Source organism: Lolium rigidum, chromosome 4, assembly GCF_022539505.1.
Source record: "Lolium rigidum isolate FL_2022 chromosome 4, APGP_CSIRO_Lrig_0.1, whole genome shotgun sequence".
NCBI classification, from domain to species: Eukaryota; Viridiplantae; Streptophyta; class Magnoliopsida; order Poales; family Poaceae; genus Lolium; species Lolium rigidum.
In genome coordinates, this window is record NC_061511.1 from 53,370,138 (window position 1) to 53,396,456 (window position 26,319).

Genomic DNA, 26,319 nt, shown 5'->3' on the forward strand with positions numbered 1-26,319 from the left:
GTTCAGAGAAGATCCGGGGGACAGACGTCTCTGTTTCGGCACGCTGCCGGGACAGGGAATTGCCCCCGGAGCATCTCCATCGACGCCACCGTCATCTCCATCGCTGTTTTACTGCATGTTTACTTGCTGCCATATTTATTTCAGATATTTATTACCACTCGTATTCATCTATATCACTTGTATTTTACTATCTCTTCGCCAAACTACTGCACCTATACATCTGACAAGTGTATTGGGTGTGTTGGGGACACAAGAGACTTTGTATCGTAATTGCAGGGTTGCTTGAGAGGGATATCTTTGACCTCTACCTCCCTGAGTTCGATAAACCTTGGGTGATCTACTTAAGGGAAACTTGCTGCTGTTCTACAAACCTCTGCACTTGGAGACCCAACACTGTCTACAAGAATAGAAGCGTGCGTAGACATCAGAGATCTCCGGCAAGGCTTCACCGTAAGCAGTGCGGGAGAAAGGATTAGGAGGGAGTAGCTAGGGTTTGGGAGAGGGGGCACTTGGGGCGCCGGCCTTGGGTGCCCTAGGTGGTGTGGCTGGCTTGGTTGGCATCAGGGGCGGAGCCAAGGGGGGGCGAGCAGGGGCTAGACCCCCCCCCCCCCCCATCGATCAGCCCCCCCTATGGATTTCGCCAGGTACCTGTACTAGAACTGGCATGTAATCTACATATTCTGGTAAGGTTTTTTTCAGCGGATCGTATTCTAGTTAGCTAGGCTCAGTTAGAGGCTTAATTCCAACAGCAAAAAATGGCCAATACGTGGCTTTACAACCCACAAGCCTACATCCACAAGCCCATACTTACAGATCCAATCGCGTACTCCGTTTCACGTACATCTTTGACTCGATAGCAGTTTTTTTCGAGCGTGGTCAGGAGTTATCCTCGGCGCCGCCGCTCATGGCCTATTTTTAGCTATCAATCTGATCTTTCGTCGTGCTGGTTGATCACAATGGAGGCGACATCCTCTAGCTGCGCGCGGCAGGTGCCGCTTTCTGGCAACACAGCTCAATCTAATTGACTAATCAAGGACTAAGCCTGAGGTATCGCATTTTGTGACAACTAGCTAGGTTTTTATTTGATCGATTACAATTTGCTGGTTAATGGCAAGAAATTAATTGATCCATGGGAAATCTAATATATTTGCCATTTAGATCTATGCTCTGATCTAAATTATCTGTTTATTATTGAGATCCATTCCTTATACTTGTTTTAATTTCTCTGATTTAATATAGTTTTTTAGTTCTTAATCAGTAAAATAAAGTTTTCCTGCTCAATTTTTCTACTTGTATGTTTTATCATCCTTAATAATCAAGAGAGAAATCAATTAATTCACATGTTCGATGTGTCTCGTAGTAAAATTAGAAGACCTACGCTTGATAAACAAATGTTTATTTTTTCCTATAACTATATCTATGACTAAAAAATTATGTTCATATATCTTGAGTTGGCACTGTCTTTTCGCCCCCCCTATGGTCAAATCCTGGCTCCGCCCCTGGTTGGCATGCCCCCTCCCCTCTCCTCCTCTTTATATAGGTGGAAAACCCTAGGGTTTGCTCAAAATCCTCATAGGAGTCCAATTGCAAAACCTACCATATAGGGAAACCTAGTCAAGATGGGATTGCTCCCTTTCCTTGTTCTAGGGCTGGCCAAGATGGTGGAGTCCTCACCTTCCCACTTGTGGGTTGGCTAGGGCTGGTGGAGTCCATCCGGGACTCCACCTGCCATAGTGTTTTATTTCGGATGATTCTAGAACCTTCCATAAATTCACCGGATCATTTTCAAACTTGAAATATGACTTCCCGTATATGAATTTTATTCTCCGGACCATTCCGGAACTCCTCATGATGTCCCGAATCCCATCCGAGACTCCGAACAATATTTGAACTCCATTCCATATTCCATGTCTACTTAAAACGACATCAAACCTTAAGTGTGTCACCCTACGGTTCGTGAACTATGCAGACATGATCGAGACACTTCTCCGATCAATAAGTAATAGCGGGTCATGGAGATTCATAATATCTTCCACATATTCAACGATGACTTCATGATCGAAAGAACCATTAACGTACGATACCGATTCAACCTCGTTACCAATAAGTACTCTTTACTCGTACCGTGATATGGCATCCCTTGTGACCTAGTCACATGCTTGCAAGCTAATTGGATGGCATTCCACCGAGAGGGACCAGAGTATATCTATCCATTATTTGGATGGAAAAATCCCACTATTGATCCACGTGCTTCAACCTATACTTTTTGAATACTTAATGACACTTTTATAACTATCCATTTACAAACTAGTGTTCAATGTCATCAAAGCATCCATCCGGTGTAGGTGATTAACATGATCTCATGGTCGAAGGATTAGGTTACTATGTATTTTAAAGTTTGTAGCAAAACAAACTAAATAACTTGATCATATGCTATGCTTAGTATGGGTGTATGTCCATCATATCATTCACCTAATGATATGATCTTGTTATTAATAACATCCAATGTTCATGATCACGAAACTATGATCATCTATTAATCAACAAGCTAGTTTAACAAGAGGCTTACTAGGGACTACTTTATGTTTACAAAATACACAAGTATTAATATTTCCGGTTAATACAATTAGAGCATGGGATGCAAACATTTATCATAAACAACGATATAATAGTGACTATTTTATTATTGTCTCTGGAGCATATCTCCAACACAAGTCACGCCTCGTTTTTCCGCAGCACTTCTTGGCTCAAGATGGGTCATCGTATTCGTGGCGCTATCGCGGGTGCCCTCTCTGCTCTCCTGATTCTAACTCTACTTTGCACAACTACATAGGGCCACCACCGTGACTCCTCGTACCTGCCCACCAACGTGCGCTTCTCGTTCGAGAAGTGCACCTACTACTTCGAGATTATTGTGGTGCTCGCCGTGGCCTCCATCCCGGAGGGCCTGCCGGCGGTCATCACTACCTGCCTCGTGCTTGGGACCAGGAAGATGGCCGCCAAGAACACGCTCGTCCGGAAGCTGCCCAGCGTCGAGACGCTGGGGTGCACCACCGTCATCTGCTGCGACAAGACCGGCATGCTCACCACCAACCAGATGTCCGTCGCCAAGCTCGTCGCCGTCGGTGACGAGCCGGGGACAGTTAGAAGCTTCAAGGTCGATGTCACCACCTATGATCCACGGGATTGGAAAATTCACGATTGGCCTGCAAGCACAATGGATGCCAACCTAGAGATGATCGCAAAGGTTGCCGCGGTGTGCAATGATGCCAGCGTCTCGCACTCTGCCAACCAGTATGTCTCCACCGGAATGGCCACTGAGGCTGCTCTCAAGGTGAGGAAATTCTTTTTCATCCTATATTATTCCCAGTATTTCTGATTTTTTTAAATGTTACTTACTGTAATAATATTTTATTTGACAAGTATAATATGGCTCTTCTTGGATCCACAGCTTAAAACATATTTTGTTTTTTCAATCATCATGCTGTAAATAGTGTAGTAGGAAACAGTGATTACTCTATCCAGTTTGTTAGTCCTAACTCAGAAAATATTGGTCATGTTTTTCGATAAAGGGCGCTTTATTATTACTCATGTTTAAGAAATACACCCGGCCTCTGCATAACAATGATGCACACAACCGCTGATAAGAAACCAAGCAAAAAGGAAATCACACGAGTACTATGTCTGATAAAAGCAAAAACTGGACTGTAGGAGGCAAAATCCTTCTACTATGCAGCCACCCATGTTGGGTAATAAAATCTTTCGCCGTTTCTTCCAAGCGTGAAGACACCTCCGTAAATAGGTCGCGGTCCTCCAAACTCTGAAGCGACGACCATGAACGGAGCAACACCGTACATCGGTAAATGACCTGCATAGGATAATAATTTTTATTATCAAAAACCTTGCCATTTCTACATAGCCAAAGAGACCATAATACTGCTATCGTTCCCACTCTGATAAGAACTTTGAACCTAGCATCTACTCCGTTTAGCCAATTACCAAATATATTTGCAACGTTTTTTGGAAGATATAAGGTGGAACCTATCTGAATGATTGACCATATAGATCTAGCGAACTGGCATTGTAAGAACAAGTGTTTTTTTGTTTCCTCCTCGTGACAGAAAACACACTTAGTACACCCATGCTAGTTACGCTTTGCAAGATTATCTTTAGTAAGAATTACACCTCGACGAAGGTACCAAGAAAAACTTTAGTTTTTAGTGGTATCTTCATCTTCCAAATGGATTTATTATTAAAAACCGGTTGAATAGGTTCAATTAAGGCTGGGTACATAGAACCAACAGAGAAAACCCCGTTTTTTTTGTAAGATTCCAACGGAACTCATCTGATCCTTGTTGCAGTGGGACAGAAGCTAATCTCATTATTAGCTCGTTCCAAGAGTTCAATTGAGGGCCAATGAGATCACGCCTGAATGTTACTGACCGTGGTGATGTTGCCATCACCTTCTGTATAGTATCATGCTTATGTCTCACAATATTGAACAAGGCTGGATATTGTTCACGAAGAGTGGTTGTACCCAACCATATATCCTCCCAGAACCTTATCTTAGACCCATCTCAAATGGAAAAGGAGCCATGTGGGAAGAAATATTTCTTAGTTGCCATTATGCCTGCCCAAAATGCGAATCTCCTGGTTTCCAACTAACCTGAGAGATTGCCTTTGAGCCAACATACTTCCTCCGCAGCAAATTCTGCCATACATCATCCTCGGTTAACAACCTAGCTAGCCATTTACCTAGCAAAGCTCTGTTCTTAACCTCTAGATCATGGACGCCAAGTCCACCTTGATCCTTAGGACGGCAAACAACACTCCATTTTGTCAACCGGCATTTTTTCTTCTCACTATCTCCTTTCCAAAAGAACCTAGATCGGAAATAGTCCAATCTATGAAGGACTCCCTTAGGCAACTGGAAGAAGGAAATCATACAGTACCAGATTTGTGAGTACTGAGTTAATGAGAACCAATCTTCCACCGAGAGATAGTAATTTACCTTTCAATCTACTAAGTCGTTTCTGAAGTCTTTCCGCAACGAGTTTCCATTCAGCAAGTGTGAGTCTCCGGTGGTGAACCGGAATGCCCAAATAGCTAAGCGGAAAGCTGCCTAACCCACAACCGAATAGTTCGGCATACAGGTTTGCCTCGTCTTGGGCTTCACCAAAGCAAAACAATTCGCTTTTATGGAAATTTATTTTAAGACCTGATAGTTGCTCGAACGCTGACAAAATTAATTTCAGGTTTGTAGCTTTTTGTAGGTCATGATCCATAAATACAATTGTGTCATCGGCGTACTGAAGAATTGATAAACCTTCATCAACTAAGTGAGGTACCACTCCTTCAATTTGACCATCAACTTTAGCACGCTCAATTAAAATTGCCAACATGTCCGCCACAATGTTGAAAAACATTGGAGATAGCGGATCACCTTGTTGTAAATCTTTTTTTGTTTGAAAGTATCGACCAACATCATCATTTACTTTGATGGCGATACTTCCACCAAAAACAAAGTTATTAATTAACGCGCGCCACTCCTCCGAAAAACCTTTCATACGGAGTGTTTGTTGAAGTAATGACCATTTGATTTTATCATAGGCTTTTTCAAAATCGATTTTAAGAATCACTCCATTCAACTTTTTGCGGTGCAACTCACGGATTGGTTCATGTTGGGGGAACATATTCTGCTTTTAAGCTCCCAAAAAATGATGATTATTTTAAAGTATTTTTGGTCGACAGTATATGGTTCTTCTTGGATCCACAGCTTAAAACATGTTTTTTCAATCATGCTGTAAACAGTGATCACTGGATACTGTATTCAGTTCCTGTCCGTCCAAATTCATACAATATTGGTTGATGTTGGAACACATTTTGTTTTTAAGCTCCCATGATGATTATTTTATTGGTTTCTACCTGTAGGTCCTGGTTGAGAAAATGGGGCTTCCTGAGGGCAAGAACGGCTTGTCCGTGGATCCATCCAAGACATTAGGTAAGCAATGGCTTAGCTTTAAGATATTTTATTACTGATTTGATGTCTGTTTCATAAATATCTGCTGCTCAATTGACTCACAAAATCCTATGCTGCTACATCGTGATTTGGTTAGCTTATTACTAGGCTGCTGCCGATACTGGAGCAATGCTGCCAAAAGGATTGCCACGCTCGAGTTTGACCGTATGAGGAAATCAATGGGAATCATCGTTGCGTCCAAATCAGGAAGCAACACTTTACTTGTGAAGGTGAGAGCATCTCCACTCGTCCCCCGAACAGGCCCCCGGCGAGCGTTTTTTCCATCCGGACGGCGTAATTCGGCCCAGTCGCGCCCCCGGTTCCTCGTTTTCGTCCGGATTTGGGCCTAAATCCATCCGGCGATCCCACGCCATCCCCGGCCCCCCGGGGAGCGCTCGGGGACTCCGGACGAAACGAAAGCGCGCGAAACGGCGAGGAAACTTCCCGCGCGTCTGGTGGCCCCAACTTGTCGGCGAGAGAAACCGATCGTCGTCCTCATCGCATCGTCTTCCGCGCGCTGTAAAAGCCTGCCGCCGGTCCGCATTCGCCGGCCACGCGGCGAGTTAATGTCGTCGTCTTCCGCGCACGCATCGTCTTCCGCGCGCACTAAAGGCTGCCGCCGGTCAGCTCGCCGCGGACGCATCGCAATCCACGCGGCATTTAATCCCCGCGCCAGCCACGCCTATATACGCCGGTCCGATCACCGCGAGGCGTACCCCGTGCTCCACTCTCCCTCCACTCTCCCTCTACTCCCAAGGTGGCGTTCTACGACGACGACGGCGCAGCCAACAACGGCTTCCCCCGCCGGTCGCTCCACGCGTGGGAGGGGCACCTCCTCCACCAGGCGGGGTACCCCTGCCCGCCGGACACGAGGCCTCCCGGAGGCGGCTGGCGGCTAAGTGCTGGCGGCGTTCCAATCCCGCCGCCGCCGCGGGGCCATGCCCTCGACGTCGCCATCGAGGAGGCGAGGATGACGATGACCGACGAGGAGCGCGCCGAGCCACGCCACCAACCCGACAACTACACGGCGTGGAACTCCTACTTCCTCCGGCGGTGGGAGCGGGAGCTGGCGGCCTACGACGGCCCGCCGCCTCCGCCTGCGCGCAACAACGCCGTGGGCCGCCGACGGTGGTGGAGCGCGCCGGAAAGGACGCTGGCGAACGTCCTCGCGCACATCGAGGGCGGCAACTTCCCGGTGCTCACGATGCCCCCTCCATCGGCATCGAGGGCGTCGGCGAGCCGCCGTCGGGGAAGCGTCTGGCAGCCACGGCGCATGGCTGCCAGCTCGTCGTCTTCCGGATCAGCGTCAAGGTCATCCTTGGCGCCGGTGAAGAGGGAGGAGGCGACGTCGCCTTCGACGCCGCTGCGCGTCAAGAAGGAGCCGGCGTCTCCGCCGACGACCAGAGGGCGCAGCAGCGGCGCCCTCGTCATCCGCGAACAGCCTTCCGCGCCGCAGAGCGGCCGGAAGAAGACGAAGAAAGAGGCCGCCGCAAGCCAGCTCGCCGAGGAGGAGGCGAAGCGCGCGGAGGACGCCGCGATGGCGGAGGCGATCGCCAGGTCGCTGCACGACATGGAGGAGGAGAAGCGCGCGGACGACGCCGCGCTGGACTGGGCCAGGCGCGACTGGGAGCGCGAGGAGGCGGAGCAGCAGCGGCGGCTGCTGGACCTGGCCGCCGCACGCCAACTCGCCGCCCGCGCCGGTCCAACCGCCAACGACGATGTCGCGCGGTACCGCCGTCCTGCGACACCTCCATCCGGCGTCGCTGTCCCCGTCGTCGACCTCGAGTCCTCCGACGACGACTGGTACAAGCCTTCCCCGAGGTGGGGAGACGCCGGCCAGGGCAGCAGCAGCCAGGCCGCGCAGTCGAAGGCCAACGACGACGGCTCCGACGACGACGGTGGCGACTACACGGTGTTCTACCGCCATTTCGGCATGTAGAGCGCCGTGTTTTAAATTAGCGTTTGAATTCCCCTAGCCGAATTCGAAATATAGTCGAATTCGGCCTCTATGTATGAACTCCGCCCGTAATATAATAAATATCATTAAATTTAGTCTATATTCACCCGTTTTTAGCCGTAGTTTGTCAAGTTTCCGTTTTTTAAATTCGCATCGTCGACTTCGCCTGGGCACGCGGCTGGGAAACTACTACTCCCCACGCCAAATCTTCCTCCAATCCGGACGAAAATTTCGCCGGATTTGGGCGTGGGGAGCGCCAACGAGTGGGGATGCTCTGAGCTTGCCATATCTCTTTCTATACCATCATTGCCCACTGATACGTTAAATACAATTATACTGTATTACTTCGTTATTTCTTTTGATGCTGCCTGAAGTGACATTCATAGTGCGTGCTGATGTGTCCTGATGGCAGGGAGCTGTTGAAACCTTGCTGGAAAGGAGTACACAAATACAGCTGCAGGATGGTTCAGTTGTGCCCTTAGATGAAAAGTCAAGAAAAGCTATTTTGGCAAGTCTCCATGAATTGTCAACAAAAGCTCTCCGCTGCCTCGGTTTTGCATACAAGGAAGATCTTGGGGAATTTGCAACATATGATGGTGAATTCCATCCTGCACACAAGCTTTTGCTGGATCCAGCCAATTATGTGGCAATTGAGATAGACCTGATATTTGTTGGTCTTGCTGGCCTAAGGGTAAGACTGTGCCTCCTCAGTATGCATATGTTCTGTATTAGTGTTGTTTTACACTTAACTCCACAGTTTGGAATTACAGAATGCATTTCCCTGTCACGAAGTTTTGATTATGTGCTTTATGTATTTTATTTGTATGTGATGCTGACATATTTAACAATTTTAGGATCCTCCGAGGGAAGAAGTCTTTGATGCTATTGAGGACTGCAGAGCTGCGGGTATCCGTGTTATGGTGATTACAGGAGACAACAAAGACACTGCTGAGGCAATATGTCATGAAATTGGTGTATTTTCACCTGATGAAGACATCAGCCTGAAGAGCTTTACAGGGAAGGAGTTCATGGCACTTGAGGATAAGAAGACTCTGCTGCGAAGGAAAGGTGGCCTTCTGTTCTCTAGGGCAGAGCCTAGGCACAAGCAAGAGATTGTGAGACTGCTAAAAGACGACGGTGAAGTTGCTGCTATGACTGGAGATGGAGTAAACGATGCCCCTGCTCTAAAACATGCAGACATTGGTATTGCGATGGGTATTCCCGGCACCGAGGTATGTTAAGGCACACCATCTTTTATATGTTTTTGAACCTCTGTTTTCGTTCTCTCTTCATTCATGGGAAATGCCCAGTTTTCTATAATATCAATTCGAAAAGTTTGTATAGTCACCATACAACCCCATGCCAGAGTGATGTTGCAAATCAAAACTTCAGCAGATGTCACAATACATACCTCGTTCTGATCACAAGCACTAGGCTGTAACTCCATGGTTGCAGAACTAACAGGAAACCATGAACCGTCAGATATGACAGTTTCTAAAAACCTACTTTCATGATCTAGAGCAGAGAAAAAAGTATAGTCGCCCTTTGCAAACTATCACTACATCTTTTGCTTTCCTGGAGATTTTTTTCTTTATATTCCTGAACTGTTTTGTGATTTTTCTTCAGAATTTCTACTTCAGAAACCTATAAATCGTATTAATCGTTAGCCCTTTGCCTTTGTATGTTGTACTTGTTTTGCGCTAATCAAATAATAGTGTTTGAATTAGAGCAGTAAAAGATTAATATGTATAAACCTATGCTTTAGCTCAGCTTATGCTTATGAACAGTATCTGAAAAATCCTATATTTCCCAGGTTGCCAAAGAGGCTTCAGACATGGTACTAGCTGATGACAGCTTTAGTACCATAGTTGCTGCAGTTGGTGAAGGAAGATCTATTTACAACAACATGAAAGCTTTCATAAGGTTTGTGCACTGAAAGCCTTTGTTCCCACTTCTGACTTGCAGTTTTGTGGTTGCTTGCATGGATTTAGTTGTTATATCACTTTGGTAAAGATGATATTTCTGAGTCTGTCACTATTGATTGCATGCAACTGCTTACATACTTTATCTAGATATTTGCATCCAGTTGTTGGAAAACCTCGTACTCCTTGCAAGGATTCTGACTTCTATGCTTCACTACTGCAGATACATGATTTCATCAAACATTGGTGAAGTTGCCTCGATTTTCCTTACCTCTGCTTTGGATATTCCTGAGGGATTGATACCTGTTCAACTTCTATGGGTTAATCTCGTCACCGATGGCCCCCCTGCAAGTGCTTTAGGTTTCAATCCTCCTGACAAGGATATCATGAAGAAACCACCAAGGAGGAGCGATGACTCACTGATCACTCCCTGGATTTTGTTCCGTTACCTGGTAAAAGATCTTTCTGGTTATCCATTAGTGGCTACTTTCCTGTTCGAATTCTTTTAGATATCCTTCCTTCCTGTCCGTGATTAATTATTTTTTCTCCTGTGTCATATTTTACTTGCAGGTCATTTGCCTTTATGTGGGGATTGCCACTGTCGGCATCTTTGTCATCTGGTACATCCTTGGATCTTTCATTTTTTTTCGATAAAGGATGCTTTATTACTTTGAAAAGCAATTACATCCAGCCTCTGCATAACCAGGATGCACAAGCCGTTTAAGTGTCTCAAGTTAAAAGATGGAAAAATAACTAGGTGAAATACATATCGACGAAGCGATGAATCATATGACGCCTAAGATGTGGGTGGGACTTCAATCCGTAGACTATGCTGCCACCCATGTAGGGAAAAAGTATCCCTCGCCGTAGTCTCCAACCGTGTACAGACCTCCGTAAATAGGTCTCGGTTCTCCACTCGCTGAAGAGGTAATCACAAACGAAGAATACCTGTACATCTGTAGATGACCTGCAACAAAGAGCAATTTTTATCGTTAAAAATCTTGTCATTTCTACTTGCTCAAAGCGCGAGATAACTGCTAGCGCCCCCACCTTAAGAAGTAACTTGAACCTTGAATCGATACCATGAAGCCAATTGCCAAAGACATTGGCCACACTAGTCGGAGGATATAGGCTAGACGCTACTTGGATGACTGACCATATAGACCTCGCAAATTGGCACTGAAAGAATAGGTGTTTAATGGTTTCATCATGATGACAGAAAACACACCGTGTACTTCCGTGCCAATTCTGCTTAACAAGATTGTCTTTGGTAAGAATAACTCCTCGACGAAGATACCATCCAATTTTATTTTTATTTTTAATGGTATCTTCATTTTCCAAATTTTCTTATTATTATCAACAGGTATATCAGAATGAAGGATCGTATTGTATAAGGATTTGACCGAGAAAGTGCCATCTACATGAAGATTCCATCTAAATTCGTTCGGTTCAGGCGATAGGTGAATAACTCCTAGCCGTTGAATTAGGGAATTCCATGACAATAGCCTTTGTCAAAGCAAAACCCGTCTGAACGTCACATTCGGAGGTGAGGTAGCCATTACTGTGGCAATGGTATCACCTTCGCGACGAACAGTATTATACAAAGCAGGATACTATTCATTTAAGGGTGCATTGTCTAACCAAACATCTTCCCAGAACCTTATCTGTGCTCCCTTCTTGATCGAGAAAGTACCATGGCGAAAAAAGACATTTTTTGTCGCCATGAGACCAGCCCAGAAGTGTGAATCCTCAGGTTTCCAAACCACTTGGGATAGAGTCTTCGAGCCGATATATTTTCTCCAAATAATACTTTGCCAAATCCCATCCTCGGTAAGAAGCTTAAACAACCATTTACCTAGCAGAGCTGAATTCTTGATGTAACACCCCAAAATTTTAAAACAAAGAAGAATCAAGTTCCACTTATTCTAAAATTTGGAGCCAACAAAAACTTAAATTGAATTACTTTGTGTGCATAGTGCTCATGCATGTATGTGGTGATTTTTGCCATGATTATTTGTTTGAAGTGTTGAACATGTTTCTAAACCCTAAACCCTACCCTTTTCAAAATCAAATAGGAACAAAGAAAAGAAATTCAAATAAAAGTAAAGTCTTATGTGAGCAAATGGCCATACTTGCAAATATTAACCTATGCCATGTATAATTGACTTAAATGGTTTGAAAACATTAACCAACTTAACCTAACACTCAATGAACCCAAAACAATGACTTTTGGTCAAAGAAAATCAAAACAAAAGAAAAGAAAATGAAAAACCCTAGCACATGTGATAATAGTCATTTGTGACAATTTTAACATGATGCCTACTTTGAGCCCCTGTAGTTAGTATTTTCTAAACTAAACTTTCCCATTTCTTTGCTCATCATCCAAGAACACATCAAGGTGATCACATTGGTGCTGACCAACGTTGCAGAAGTATTTTCAAATTCTTATTATAAGCATCTAAGGTTGCAACATTGAAACAGATTCTAGATCATCCCAAATTTGAATTTAACCAAATCAACTTCATTTTGCAAACCAATGCCACCAAGAGATGCCAAACATTATTTGAATCGCAGCCATAAAATATTTTGGCAAAATTCAAATTCAAATCTCTTACGGCCATTTCAACAAACACTTGGTGTGCATGTTTCAGATATGTGTATACACTCTTATAACCAGTGGGTTTAAGCCTAAACTATCACTCCCATTGTCTACCTCAGCCTCCTCTTGCATCCCCTGGACAATGCCATGCATGGGTATCAATGATCACAAGTGATTATCACCAAGGGCATGGCCATGCCGTGAGCATGCCACTCCTCCATGCCACCCCTCTCTCCTTTCTTTTCTAGATGATCTCACCTTGTAATGGAGGTTGACCTCCCTCTCCTGATCACGCTCGTGCACGCCGTTGGCCAAGGAGAAGCTGGTATTGCCCAGGCCAGTACACGCCCAGGTCACCTAGTGACGCCAGGACTGGCATGGTCGCGACGCACGGGCGCGCCAGAGCACGACGTCGCCCCGTCGACTCCGTCCTCCCCTTGACGCCTGCTCCTGCCCTGAGCATCGTCACGCCACCAGCTCCCTCCCAGACACGCCCATTTGGACCGGAGCGTCCTGTAGCCATCACCATCGTCGACGACCTCCGCCGGACCCGTGACAGACATTGACATCGCCCGAGCCATCCCGTCCACCTCCTGCTGCGCAATGATGTCCACAGGGACCGCCAAGCCACGCTGAACCGTCCAGACTCCCCGCCCACGCCTCTCCGCCGCTGTAGCACCGTCGACATGATCGACCTGCTCGTGCCGTGCCGCCCCTCTCCCCCGATATAAATAGAGGACTCCCCCGCTCGATTTCTCCACACCATTCTCTTCCTCTCGTCTCACTGAGCCTCCTCGAGCATTGCCCGTCCAATTTGACACACAACGCCCCAATTTCTTGCTGGAGTTCCGCCGGAGCCATCACAGAAGGAGCTGGAGTTGCAGCGCACCCCCGGAGCTGCCGCGACCACCATCGGCTTCCTCGTCGTTGACAACGCCGATCTACCTCATCCCTGAGCTCCGCCGGCCGCCGGTGAGCCGTCTGACCCCCTAGGTTCAACGCCAGTAGGGTTGAGCTCGCCGTCGATGACGACGAGCCTCGGCCGTTCGATCGTGTTCTAATCCTACGGCCCATCTCTCGCGTATCGTTTCGGCGTGTTAAGTGACGCTGACAGTGGGACCCACTGTCAGGCCGCTCGCGTGTGCGAGACGCGCAGCTGGGCCGGCCCTTTTCTTTTTTCCTCTCCTGTCTCGTTTAGCTTTCCCGCCTAAGCCCGTTAATTCAAATCCGATTTATTCGTTTTAACCTAAATTCAAATACTGCCGCCTGTTCAAAATTCAATAGAACAAAATCTACTAAACCAAATTTGACGATTAAAAATTCTATGGAGAGCCTATGACTTTATCTATCCAACCCAATTAGTCTCAACCCTTGATTCATTACAGAGCAATTGCAATAAAAATAACAAGGCATTACCTTTTCAAACTTCAAACTTTTTTCATAAAATCAACCATAATTTATTTTGAGTTGATTCCAACCCTCATAATTCAAATTTAAAATACTCTATTTCAATATGTAAAAATATGACATAGTTGTTTCATATGATCATGTGCTAGATTCAAATAATGGCTATGTAGTCATTTCTAGCTCATTTAAAATTATTTTAAAAATATGAGTTAAATCTTATGAGGTATAACCTCCCTTTTAAATCACTTTCCCAAGTAATTCAATGTGAGGTGATGACATTAGTCTTCATGACCTCATATGTTATTACTTGAGAATATTAAGTCATTTCCAAAGTAGTATTTAAATTGTATGAGATATAGTATCTCATTTAAATCATTTTCCCAAATGGTTAAGTATGAAGTTGTGACTTTGGTCAGCAGGATCTCATACTTTATTATTTGAGGATATTAAACTTAGTAAATTTTCAATGAGAGGAAATTACTTTTCAAAGGAAATAATAGAAAATCCTTGTGTTATTTTGGGTGATGATTGTGATGATGATAGACCATTTTATGTGAGCCATTATGGCTAACTAGTCTATTTAAGTATTGTTTGGTTATTGTATCCTCGTATCCGTTTATAGACGCTAGTACCGAAGGCAACGAGGAGGAGGAGGTATTCTACGAAGAAGAGGAGGAACGCCTTGATCACTATACCACTCAAGGCAAGCTATTACCAATACAAGATATTACCATGAGCAAGCTCTACTAATGCCAGCTACTAGTGCAAGATACCATGGCACTAGCATTTTTGTTTAAAGTTTTAGTATCTTGCAATACTTTTACTTTTGTTACCAAGGCTTACTTGTTGTAGTTAATTCTTGTCTAAGTATAGAGTACCACAAGAGCTTCAAACTTAGCCTAGAGAGCTAAACTGTAGTTAGCACCCCTCATGATTAGTGGCTAGTGCTCAAACTAAAATTGACTACTCTAGATGGGAACACTTGAGTCAAATGACTATGAAAACCTTAGAATGATGAGTCATTCTATTGAAAGTTTTGAAGGTGAATATGACCATTGGTGAACAATGTGACTCTTTGACAAAAACTGATGGTTGGGTTCAGATGCGATACTATTCCAATTTTTAAGTACCCCACAATACCTGAATCTGGGTAGGGCTTAACTAGAAACTTATGTATTTTAGTACGGGTTCCCTCTGAACAAGCGTCATAGGGGTTATGCCGAGGCTGCCTCCGTGAAAAGTGAAATGACGTGAAATGAGGTGAATGTCCGACCCAAGCCCTTTGCAGTTCCCAGGATGGCGGTTTGCCATGGCTGGGAGGCCAAACTCATCGGGGGAGGTGCCTGTACTAGGGTATGTAATTGAAAGGTTATGATTGTTAGTACGCACACTGAGTGTGATAAATCAGAGTCAGTTACCCCTGACGGATTATGGCAAATATTGTGGCAAAAGTGTGTGACCTCTGCAGAGTGTAAAACTATTCGAATAGCCGCGTCCGCGGTCATGGGCAGTTGGAAAGGCCATACTGTTCTGTCATCAGACAATTTCAAAATGTGACATGTGACTGGTGACTTGTGACTTGAACTTGAATTGTGACTTTGACTTGACCACAACAGGAGTTGTGGAAATGACACTGAGGTTTCCCACTTGAGTAATTTTAGGCAAATAAAAGGGTCTTTAACTACTAAGTGTTTACAAAATAAAACTAGCTTTGTGCAAATAAACTTAGAAGTTTAGAACCCTTATTAGAGCTACTAGTACTTTTATTAGTGGTAGTTTGCGAGTACTTTATAAAGTACTCATGGCTTTGTCCCTGGCTATTCAAATGGCCAGACTATGAAGAAGAGCACCAGTACCAGAAAGATGGACAGCAGGACATCTATGATAACTAGGATCACCTCCCAACGTCAAGCGTCGCCTGTGGAACAGATGGACCGCTACTACGTTTATTCCGCTATGTATTTTGTATTTGATCTGTAGATCAACTGTTGTTTTAAGATTGGATCATGAGATCCCTTGTTGTAAGACGATTATGGTTTGTAATGAATAATGTTCTGTGATATCAACTGTTATGTCTCGCAAAAACAATCTTCCTGGGATTGCGATGCATGGCATAATAGGCATCTGTAATTAAAAATCCGGGTGTTGACAAGTTGGTATCAGAGCCATTGTTTGACCTTAGGATGCCCTAGTTAGAATGGACGTCTGAAAAACTTAGTTTCAAAACAAATAAGGTGAATATTTATGAAAACTTATTCTCACTCTTACCCTTGAGATCTTTTCAAAAAGAGAAATCCATGCTCTACTTTTCCTTGTAAGTCTACATAAAATTTTGCACACTTAATCACTTCTCTAACTTACTCATCCTAATTGCTCACAGATGGAGTACCACTATGAGTTCTATCAGCTTGGCCACGGAGGAGACCTAATATTCGAGAAGGATTTGGAACAACTAGTTGAATATTTAGGACGTCCGTATCCCGAGTTGTTTGGAGTGCCACTCAATAATCAGTCGGGAAGACAACCTGAGTGGGAAGTTACTGCAGATCTGAGAGGAAAGCTGGGAGCCCCAATTTGGGAAACCATATGGTTTTCTGTGAGGGGGAACACTTGGATGGATGGAATAGCCAAAGCCATGCAAGAAGCACTTGCCCGTCTATGTGGACAGAATGTGAACAAGATCAAGAACACTCACTTCTTTTACTACCCAAGACATGACCCCATGGGAAGGCTAATAAACCATGCCACCGCACCCGGAGATGAACCACTATGTTGCATAACTGGACTTCATGCTGTACAAGACCCGCAAGGAGTTGGACAACGCACGCGCCTTTCGCCAAGCACATTACCCATGAAGACGAAGAACCCACCATTCCGGATAAAGAGTAGTATCCCTAGATCACTTTAGTAGAATTTACACCTACGCAAGAGAGAACTAGTGTGAGTTTGTATCCATCCCAATGTATCGTAGTACAAAAAAATGGTTCTTAAAACCATCTGTTTGAGTAGTTTGTAATGTGTGTTGCTTGGAGTGAATGAAAAAGTGTTGTTGGTTTTTACCACCTCAGCACTACTCAAGTTTTAAACTTTTCAAACTTAAACCAAACAAACAATAGAAAATTCCCTCTTATCTTATGATCTACCTCAATGTTCAGATGGCCCCTCCAACCTGCAGCAACAACCAAGATGCAATGCTGCAGATGCTACAAATGATGATGGCAGATAGAGAAGTCGAAAGAGCTGAGCGGCAAGCCAACCTTGTCGTACTGCAGCAGCTAGCCCGGAACAACCAAGGACAAGGATATCAGGATCATCCTGGATCTAAATTGAAGAATTTCCAGAATACTAATCCTCCAATGTTTAGCAAGACTGAAGAGCCTTTAGATGTAGATGACTGGCTCCAATCAATGGAGAACAACCTGGAAGTTGCAGGAGTTGATGCTGCTGAGAAAGTGTTGTTTGCCACCCACTATCTGTCAGGACCTGCCAGAGCCTGGTGGAACAGTAACCGTGCAATGAATGGAGGACAAATGATGACCTGGGAGGACTTCAAGCTCAAGTTCAGCAGATACCATGTGCCACCGGGTTTGATCAAGAAGATGAGAGATGAGTTCAGAGAGCTCAAGCAAGGAAGAATGTCTGTGGTGGAATACCGTGACAGATTCCTTACGCTATCTAGGTACGCCCCAGACGAGACCAACACCAATGAAAAGAAGAAGGAAATATTTCTGAATGGACTGCATGATGAGATGCAGACAATGTTAGTAAATATTCCGTTTGCTGACCTGGAAGTCCTAGTTGATTCTGCCATCCAGAAAAGCTCCACAAGGCCAATGAGGACCGTAAGTGCAGAATGATGAATCATAGTGGACCCAGCAATACACCTAGGTATCGCCCCAACTCAAGTGGAGGATTTGCCTCAAGACCCAACAAGCCACCTGTTCCGACGTTCCGTCCAAACTTCATCAACCACAATGGAGGACACCCGAATCCCGGAGGCAACAACAACAACAACCACAACAACAACAAAAACCATAATGGTAACAACAACAACGCCAACACTGCCCCAAGGACTGGAAGCAATGCTGTCCCCATTGCCCCAAAGGACAAGTCAACAGTGACCTGTTATGAATGTCGAGTTACAGGTCATTACTCCAATGAGTGCCCCAAGAAACTGGCAAAGACAGCACCCAATACCACTGCACCTGTCCTGCAACAGCGCTGTGTCTCAACTGGAAGGAACCCGAACAACCGCAATGGTCGTTTCTACCGCATGAGTGCAACCGAAGCCTAGGAAGCACCCAATGCCATGCAGAGTATGTTTTCCTGTTAACTAATTTGCCCAATCTCTCTTAGGATCCTAACTTTTCTTAAATCTCGAGATGGCATTTTGTTTAAGGGGGGGAAGGTTTGTAACGCCCCAAAATTTCAAAACAAAGAAGAATCAAGTTCCACTTATTCCAAAATTTGGAGCCAACAAAAACTTAAATTGCATTACCTTGTGTGCATAGTGCTCATGCATGTATGTGGTGATTTTTGCCATGATTATTTGTTTGAAGTGTTGAACATGTTTCTAAACCCTAAACCCTACCCTTTTAAAAATCAAAAAGGAACAAAGAAAAGAAATTGAAATAAAAGTAAAGTCTTATGTGAGCAAATGGCCATACTTGCAAATATTGGCCTATGCCATGTATACTTGACTTAAATGGTTTGAAACCATTAACCAACTTAACCTAACACTCAATGAACCCAAAACAATGACTTTTGGTAAAAGAAAATCAAAACAAAAGAAAATAAAATGAAAAACCCTAGCACATGTGATAATGGTCATTTGTGAAAATTTTAACATGATGCCTACTTTGAGCCCCTGTAGTTAGTCTTTTCTAAACTAAACTTTTCCATTTCTTTGCTTGTCATACAAGAACACATCAAGGTGATCACATTGGTGTTGACCAACCTTGCAGAAGTATTTTCAAATTCTTATTATAAGCATCTAAGGTTGCAACATTGAAAGATTCTAGATGATCCCAAATTTGAATTTCACCAAATCAACTTCATTTTGCAAACCAATGCCACCAAGACATGCCAAACATTATTTGAATCACACCCATAAAATATTTTGGCAAAATTCAAATTCAAATCTCTTGCGGCCATTTCAACAAACACTTGGTGTGCATGTTTCAGATATGTGCATACACTCTTATAACCAGTGGGTTTAAGCCTAAACCATCACTCCCATTGTCAACCTCAGCCTCCTCTTGCATCCCCTGGACAATGCCATGCATGGGTATCAATGATCACAAGTGATTATCACCAAGGACATGGCCATGCCGTGAGCATGCCACTCCTCCATGCCACCCCTCTCTCCTTTCTTTTCTAGATGATATCACCTTGTCCTGGAGGTCGACCTCCCTCTCCTGATCACTCTCGTGCATGCCGTTGGCCAAGGAGAAGCTGGCATTGCCCAGGCCAGTACACGCCCATGTCACCCAGCGACGCCAGGACCGGCATGGTCGCGACGCATGGGCGCGCCAGAGCACGACGTCACCCCGTTGACTCCGTCCTCCCCTTGACCCCTGCTCCTGCCCTAAGCATCGTCACGCCACCAGCTCCCTCCCAGACACGCCCATTTGGACCGGAGCGTCCTGTAGCCGTCGCCATCGTCGACGACCTCCGCCGGACCCGTGACAGACCCGAGCCATCCCGTCCACCTCCTGCCGCGCAATAACGTCCACAAGGAACGCCAAGCCATGCTGAAGCGTCCAGACTCCTCGCCCACGCCTCTCCGCCGCTATAGCACCGTCGACATGATCGACATGCCCGTGCCGTGCCGCCCCCTCTCGCCCGCTATAAATAGAGGACTCCCCCGCTCGATTTCTCCACACCATTCTCTTCCTATCCTCTCACTGAGCCTCCTCGAGCACTGCCCCGTCCCAATTTGACACACAACGCCCCAATTGCTTGCCGGAGTTCCGCCGGAGCCGTCACAGAAGGAGCTGGAGTTGCAGCGCAGCCCCGGAGCTGCCGCGACCACCATCGGCTTCCTCGTCGTTGACAACGCCGATATACCTCATCCCTGAGCTCTGCCGGCTGCTGGTGAGCCCTCCGACCCCCTAGGTTCACCGCCAGTAGGGTTGAGTTCACCGTCGATGACAACGAGCCTCAGGGTTCGATCGTGTTCTAATCTTACGGCACATCTCTCACGTACCGTTTCGGCGTGTTAAGTGACGCTGACAGTGGGGCTGGGCCGGCCCTATTCTTTTTTCCTCTCCTGGCCCTTTTAGCTTTCCTTCCTAAGCCCGTTAATTCAAATCCGATTTATTCGTTTTAACCTAAATTCAAATACTGTTGCCTGTTCAAAATTCAATAGAACAAAATCTACTGAACCAAATTTGATGATTCAAAATTATATGGAGAGCCTGTGACTTTATCTATCCAACCTAATTAGTCTCAACCCTTGATTCATTACAGAGCAATTGCAATAAAAATAACAAGGCAGTACCTTTTCAAACTTCAAACTTTTTTATAAAATCAACCATAATTCATTTTGAGTTGATTCCAACTCTCATAATTCACATTTCAAATACTATATTTGAATATGTAAAAATATGACATAGTTGTTTCATATGATCATGGGCTAGATTCAAATAATGGCTATGTAGTCATTTCTAGCTCATTTAAAATTATTTTAAAAATAGGAGTTAAAACTTATGATGTATAGCCTCCCTTTTAAATCACTTTCCCAAGTAATTCAATGTGAGGTGATGACATTAGTCTTCATGACCTCATATGTTATTACTTGAGAATATTAAGTCATTTCGAAAGTAGTATTTAAATTGTATGAGATATAGTATCTCGTTTAAATCATTTTCCCAAATGGTTAAGTATGAAGTGGTGACTTTGGTCAGCAGGATCTCATACTTTATTACTTGAGGATATTAAATCTTAGTAAATTTTCAATGAGAGGAAATTACTTTTCAAAGAAAATAATAGAAAACCCTAGTATTATTTTGGGTGATGATTGTGATGATGATAGATCATCTTATGCGAGCCATTATGGCTAACTAGTCTATTTAAGTATTGTTTGGTGATTGTATCCTCGTATCCGTTTATAGACGCTAGTACCGAAGGCTACGAGGAGGAGGAGGTCTTCTACGAAGAAGAGGAGGAACACCTTGATCACTATACCACTCAAGGCAAGCTATTACCAATACAAGATATTACCATGAGCAAGCTCTACTAATGCTAGTTACTAGTGCAAGATACCATGGCACTAGCATTTTTGTTTAAAGTTTTAGTCTTCCAAGCCCAAGTTTTTATCTTGCAATACTTTTACTTTTGTTACCAAGGCTTACTTGTTGTAGTTAATTCTTGTCTAAGTATAGAGTACCACAAGAGCTTCAAACTTAGCCAAGAGAGATAAACTGTAGTTAGCACCCCTCATGATTAGTGGCTAGTGCTCAAACTAAAATTGACTACTCTAGATGGGAACACTTGAGTCAAATGACTATGAAAACCTTAGAATGATGAGTCATTCTATTGAAAGTTTTGAAGGTGAATATGACCATTGGTGAACAATGTGACTCTTTGACAAAAACTTATGGTTGGGTTCGAATGCGATACCATTCCTATTTTTAAGTACCCCCACAATACCTGTATCTGGGTAGGGCTTAACTAGAAACTTATGTATTTTAGTACGGGTTTCCTCTGAACAAGCGTCATAGGGGTTATGCCGAGGCTGCCTCCGTGAAAAGTGAAATAACGTGAAATAAGGTGAATGTCCAACCCAAGCCCTTTGCAGTTCCAAGGATGGCAGTTTGCCATGGCTGGGAGGCCAAACTCATCGGGGGAGGTGCCTGTACTAGGGTATGTAATTGAAAGGTTATGATTGGTAGTCCGCACACTGAGTTTGATAAATCAGAGTCAGTTACCCCTGACGGATTATTGCAAATATTGTGGCAAAAGTGTGCGACCTCTGCAGAGTGTAAAAATATTCGAATAGCCGCGCCCGCGGTCATGGGCAGTTGGAAAGACCATACTGTTTCGTCATCAAACAATTTCAAAATGTGACAGGTGACTGGTGACTTGTGACTTGAAGTTGCATTGTGACTTTGACTTGACCACAACAGGAGTTGTGGAAATGACACTGAGGTTTCCCACTTGAGTAATTTTAGGCAAATAAATGGGTCTTTAACTACTAAGTGTTTATGAAATAAAACTAGCTCTATGCAAATAAACTTAGAAGCTTAGAACCCTTATTAGAGCTACTAGTACTTTTATTAGTGGTAGTTTGCGAGTACTTTATAAAGTACTCATGGATTTGTCCCTGCCTATTCAAATGGCCAGACTATGAAGAAGAGTACCAGTACCAGGAAGATGGACAGCAGGACGTCTATGATGACTAGGATCTCCTCCCAACGTCAAGCGTTGCCTGTGAAACAGATGGACCGCTACTACGTTTCTTCCCCTATGTATTTTGTATTTGATCTGTAGATCAACTGTTGTTTTAAGATTCGATCATGAGATCCCTTGTTGTAAGACGATTATGGTTTGTAATGAATAATGTTCTGTGATATCAACTTAGTTATGTCTCGCAAAAACAATCTTCCTGGGATTGCGATGTATGGCATAATAGGCATCTGGAATTAAAAATTCGGGTGTTGACACTTGACCTCCAGGTCATGAACTCCATGCCCGCCTTGATCTTTGAGACTACAAACTATACTCCATTTAACCAGTCGATATTTCTTTTCTCGTTGTTCCCCTGTCAAAAGAATCTGGATCGATAATAATCGAGTTTATGCAGAATTCCTTTCGGTAGCAAGAAGAATGATAACATATACAGTACCATATTTGTCAGTACCGAATTAATGAGTACCAATCTTCCCCTGAGGGACAACAATTTACTCTTCCAACTACTAAGACATTTTTGTAATTTTTCTTCCACTATTTTCCATTCAGCGATTGTAAGTCTCCGGTAATGAATCGGAATACCCAAATAGCGAATAGAAAATTGGCCTTGCCCACAACCAAACAACTCTATATACAGAGTCGTATCATTTTGGGCATCACCGAAACAGAACAATTCAGGTTTATGGAAATTAATTTTTAATCCCGACAACTGCTCGAAAGCCGCCAGAATTAATTTCAGATTGCGAGCTTTTTCAAGATCGTGATCCATAAATAGAATTGTATCGTCGGCATATTGAAGGATAGATAAACCACCATCAACCATATGTGGGATCACACCTTCAATCTGACCATCAGACTTGGCCAGCTCTATGAGTATAGCCAGCATATCCGCTACAATGTTAAACAACATTGGTGATAACGAATCCCCTTGGCGTAACCCTTTTCGTGTTTGTAAATAGTGGCCGGTGTCATCATTAATCCGGATTGCCACACTACCTCCATACACAAAATCATTTATTAGAGCATGCCATTCAGAAGAAAAACCTTTTCATCCTGAGCGTCTGCTGTAGGAAAGACCACTTGACCTTATCATACGGCTTTTCAAAATCTAATTCATGGATCTTTCATGGGCATTTCATGGGCATTGACCTTACTGGAGACGGTCACTCCCTTGTCAGTTACTCACAGCTCTTAAACTGGTGCCAGTGCTCAACTTGGGATAACTTCACTGTTGCGCCCTTCACTGCTGGAGCTAGAACTTTCACCTTCGACAACCCTTGCGAGTACTTCCAGGCAAAGTGAAGGCAACAACGCTCTCTCTGTCGGTGCTGGTGGAAATCGAGATGTTCAACTCACTTAATGCGCTCTCTGAAGACACCAGCCTGCTCAGGATGCCTCCGTGGGTCAACCCGTGGCTGCTCCTTGCAATGTTGGTGTCGTTCAGCCTACACTTCCTTAGAGCATCTCCAGTCGCGTCCCTCAAAAAGCGTCCGGCATAAATGATTTGGGGCACGTTTGAGACCGCGCCGGACAAAAAGAGACTAAAAATCTGTACAAAAAAGAGGCCCTTTCCAGCCGCGTCCCTCAAACAGCGTCCGGATGCATGCATTTTAATAAAGGGGACCACCCCATGTGGGAAAAGTAGGTGAGAGAAAGTGTGGGGAAAGAGACTAGCATGTGGGGACCAGGGGCTGCATGCATGCATATGGGCTCATTTTGTGTCCGGCGTCCCCGGTAGAGACTCTATACATAGAGTCTCTACCGGGGACGCCGGACACAAAATGAGGCTCTAATTAGCTTTGGGGGACGCGACTGGACAGCTTTTTTCCCCATTTCTTGTCCGCCGTCCCCCAAACGCCGTTTGGGGGACGCGACTGGAGATGCTCTTATCCTCTACGTGCCGTTCCTCGCACAGGTGTTTGGCATTGTGCCGCTCAGCCTGAATGAGTGGCTGCTGGTGCTTCTTGTCGCGCTCTCTGTGGTGCTCATCGGGAGCTCCTCGACACCGACCTGGTTGGCGCTTGGAGGATGCCGCACACCCCCGCGCGTCCTAGATAGTTAGCTGGGCCGCGGCCCAACATCAGGTAATGCATTTTTTTCTTTTTTGTTTTTTTTTCTGTTGTTTCTTTTCTTTTTAAAAAAATAAGTTTTTCTTTTCTGTTTATATTTTCGTTTAAAATCTGAACATTTATCAAAATTAAAAAACTTTTCAAATTAAAAAGAATAAAAAATCTGAACATTTTTCAGATTTGAATATTTTTAAATTTGAACAAAAAATGTATTTTTTTTCTATGAACAATTTCCGAATTTGAATATTTCTGAATTTGAACAAATTTTATATTTGAACAATTTTCGAATCTGAATGATTTTCATATTAGAAAATTTTCGAATTTGAACAAATTTCATATTTGAACGGTTTTCAAATTTGAACGGTTTTCAGATTTGAACGGTTTTCAAATTTGAACATTTTATCAATTTAAATAATTTTAAAAATTAAAATTTTCGAATCTAAAAAAATATAAACAAAACCAAAAAAGAAAAAAAGAAAAAGAAAATAGAAAAAAAACCAGAAAATAAAAAGAAAAAGAATAAACAGACACAAATGGGCCTGGCCCATACCCGACCAGGGGGTGGTCGGTGGCCTGGTCGGTGTATAGGTTTTGTCGTGCTCATCGACGAGGTCCTCAAGTTTGTGGGTAGGTGCACGACTGCTTCGGGTCCCAAGAGGAGAGTAAAGAAGCAGAAGGGCGAGTGAAGGTGGCTAACATCAGTTCTTTCAGACATCACACAAACTAATCAATTTGTTCTGGACCATGTAACAGTGGTCGCCGAAGGATGTTTATTCAGCCGATAATATATATATGTCCAATACAGGAAACTGAAGTAGATAAAATTTCTCAAACAAGATCGAACTTAGGTTGCAACCTTAATTATATATATATCATGTGAATCATATGTAGCTAGCGATTAAAAGTCTTGCTCGTGTTTTGAGGACAATTATTTGCCAAACAAGAGCGCAAATAATATTCAAGGCGGGAACTACCGTTTCTGCTTGCTGTTGTATACCCCCTGTTGGGCCTGTCGTTCTTTGGAGCTTTTGAGGCACAAACTATTTTGTTCTGCTGATGCAATGGTGGTGTGTTGTGTGTGCTTTGTGAGAGCATCTCCAGTCGCGTCCCCCAAACCGTCCCCCAAAGAGATTTGGGGCGCGCCGGACAAAAAAAGCGTTTCAGTCGCGTCCCCCAAAGCCCATTTTTCTCCGGCGCGGCCCGATACGGTGTCCGGCGCCCCGAGCCCGTCCCCGTCCCACAGGGGACGCTCCGGGGACGCCGGACACAACGAAAAGCGAGGCGGGCTCCCACATGTCGGCGACTATTTGCATAAACCGTTGGTTCGCGCCTCTTTTCTCGTCGCTCCTTCCTTCCCGCGCCTCCAACCCCACCGCCGCCGCTGGATTTCCCGGCCGTTTGGGCGTCTGATCTGTGCTGCGAGTCAGCACCGTTGTCGCGGGCCGGGGCTCCCGCCGGTCGTGCCGCCGCCGCCGCGTCGCCGGCGCCTCCCGGAACGCGCCGTCAAATCCGCCCCACCTCCGCGCACAGAAGGTGCTCGACGACTTGCCGTGCAGGCGCGATTGGTCGCCGTTTGTTGCGTCGTCTCGCCTCGGCGCAATTTTAACCATTGATTTTGCTTTAGCCATGGACAGCGACGATGAGATGGTTGCCCCGCTGCCGGAGGACGAGCAAGCGTTCGACGACGACCTGCGGGAGCATTTGCCGATCATCGCGTCCCTCCAGGACATGCTTGACGCTGAGGCGGAGAAGAGGAAGAGGCCGCGCCGCGGAGGATCAAGGCCGGGAAGAAGGAAGTCGAAGCCCCGGCAGAGGATGGAGGGGCATGCCATGCTGCACAACGACTACTTCGCCGACGGGGCAACACATGCCGACAATTTTCGGCGCCGGTACAGGATGAGCAAGGGCCTGTTCATGAATATCCTCCACGGCGT

The 26,319-nt window shown here is 44.8% G+C and overlaps 1 pseudogene; it reads left to right on the top strand.

Annotated features, from left to right (window-relative positions):
• The first annotated feature begins 2,977 nt into the window (after positions 1 to 2,977).
• Positions 2,978 to 25,218, top strand: LOC124708068 (annotated as a pseudogene).
• Positions 25,219 to 26,319: the final 1,101 nt, after the last annotated feature.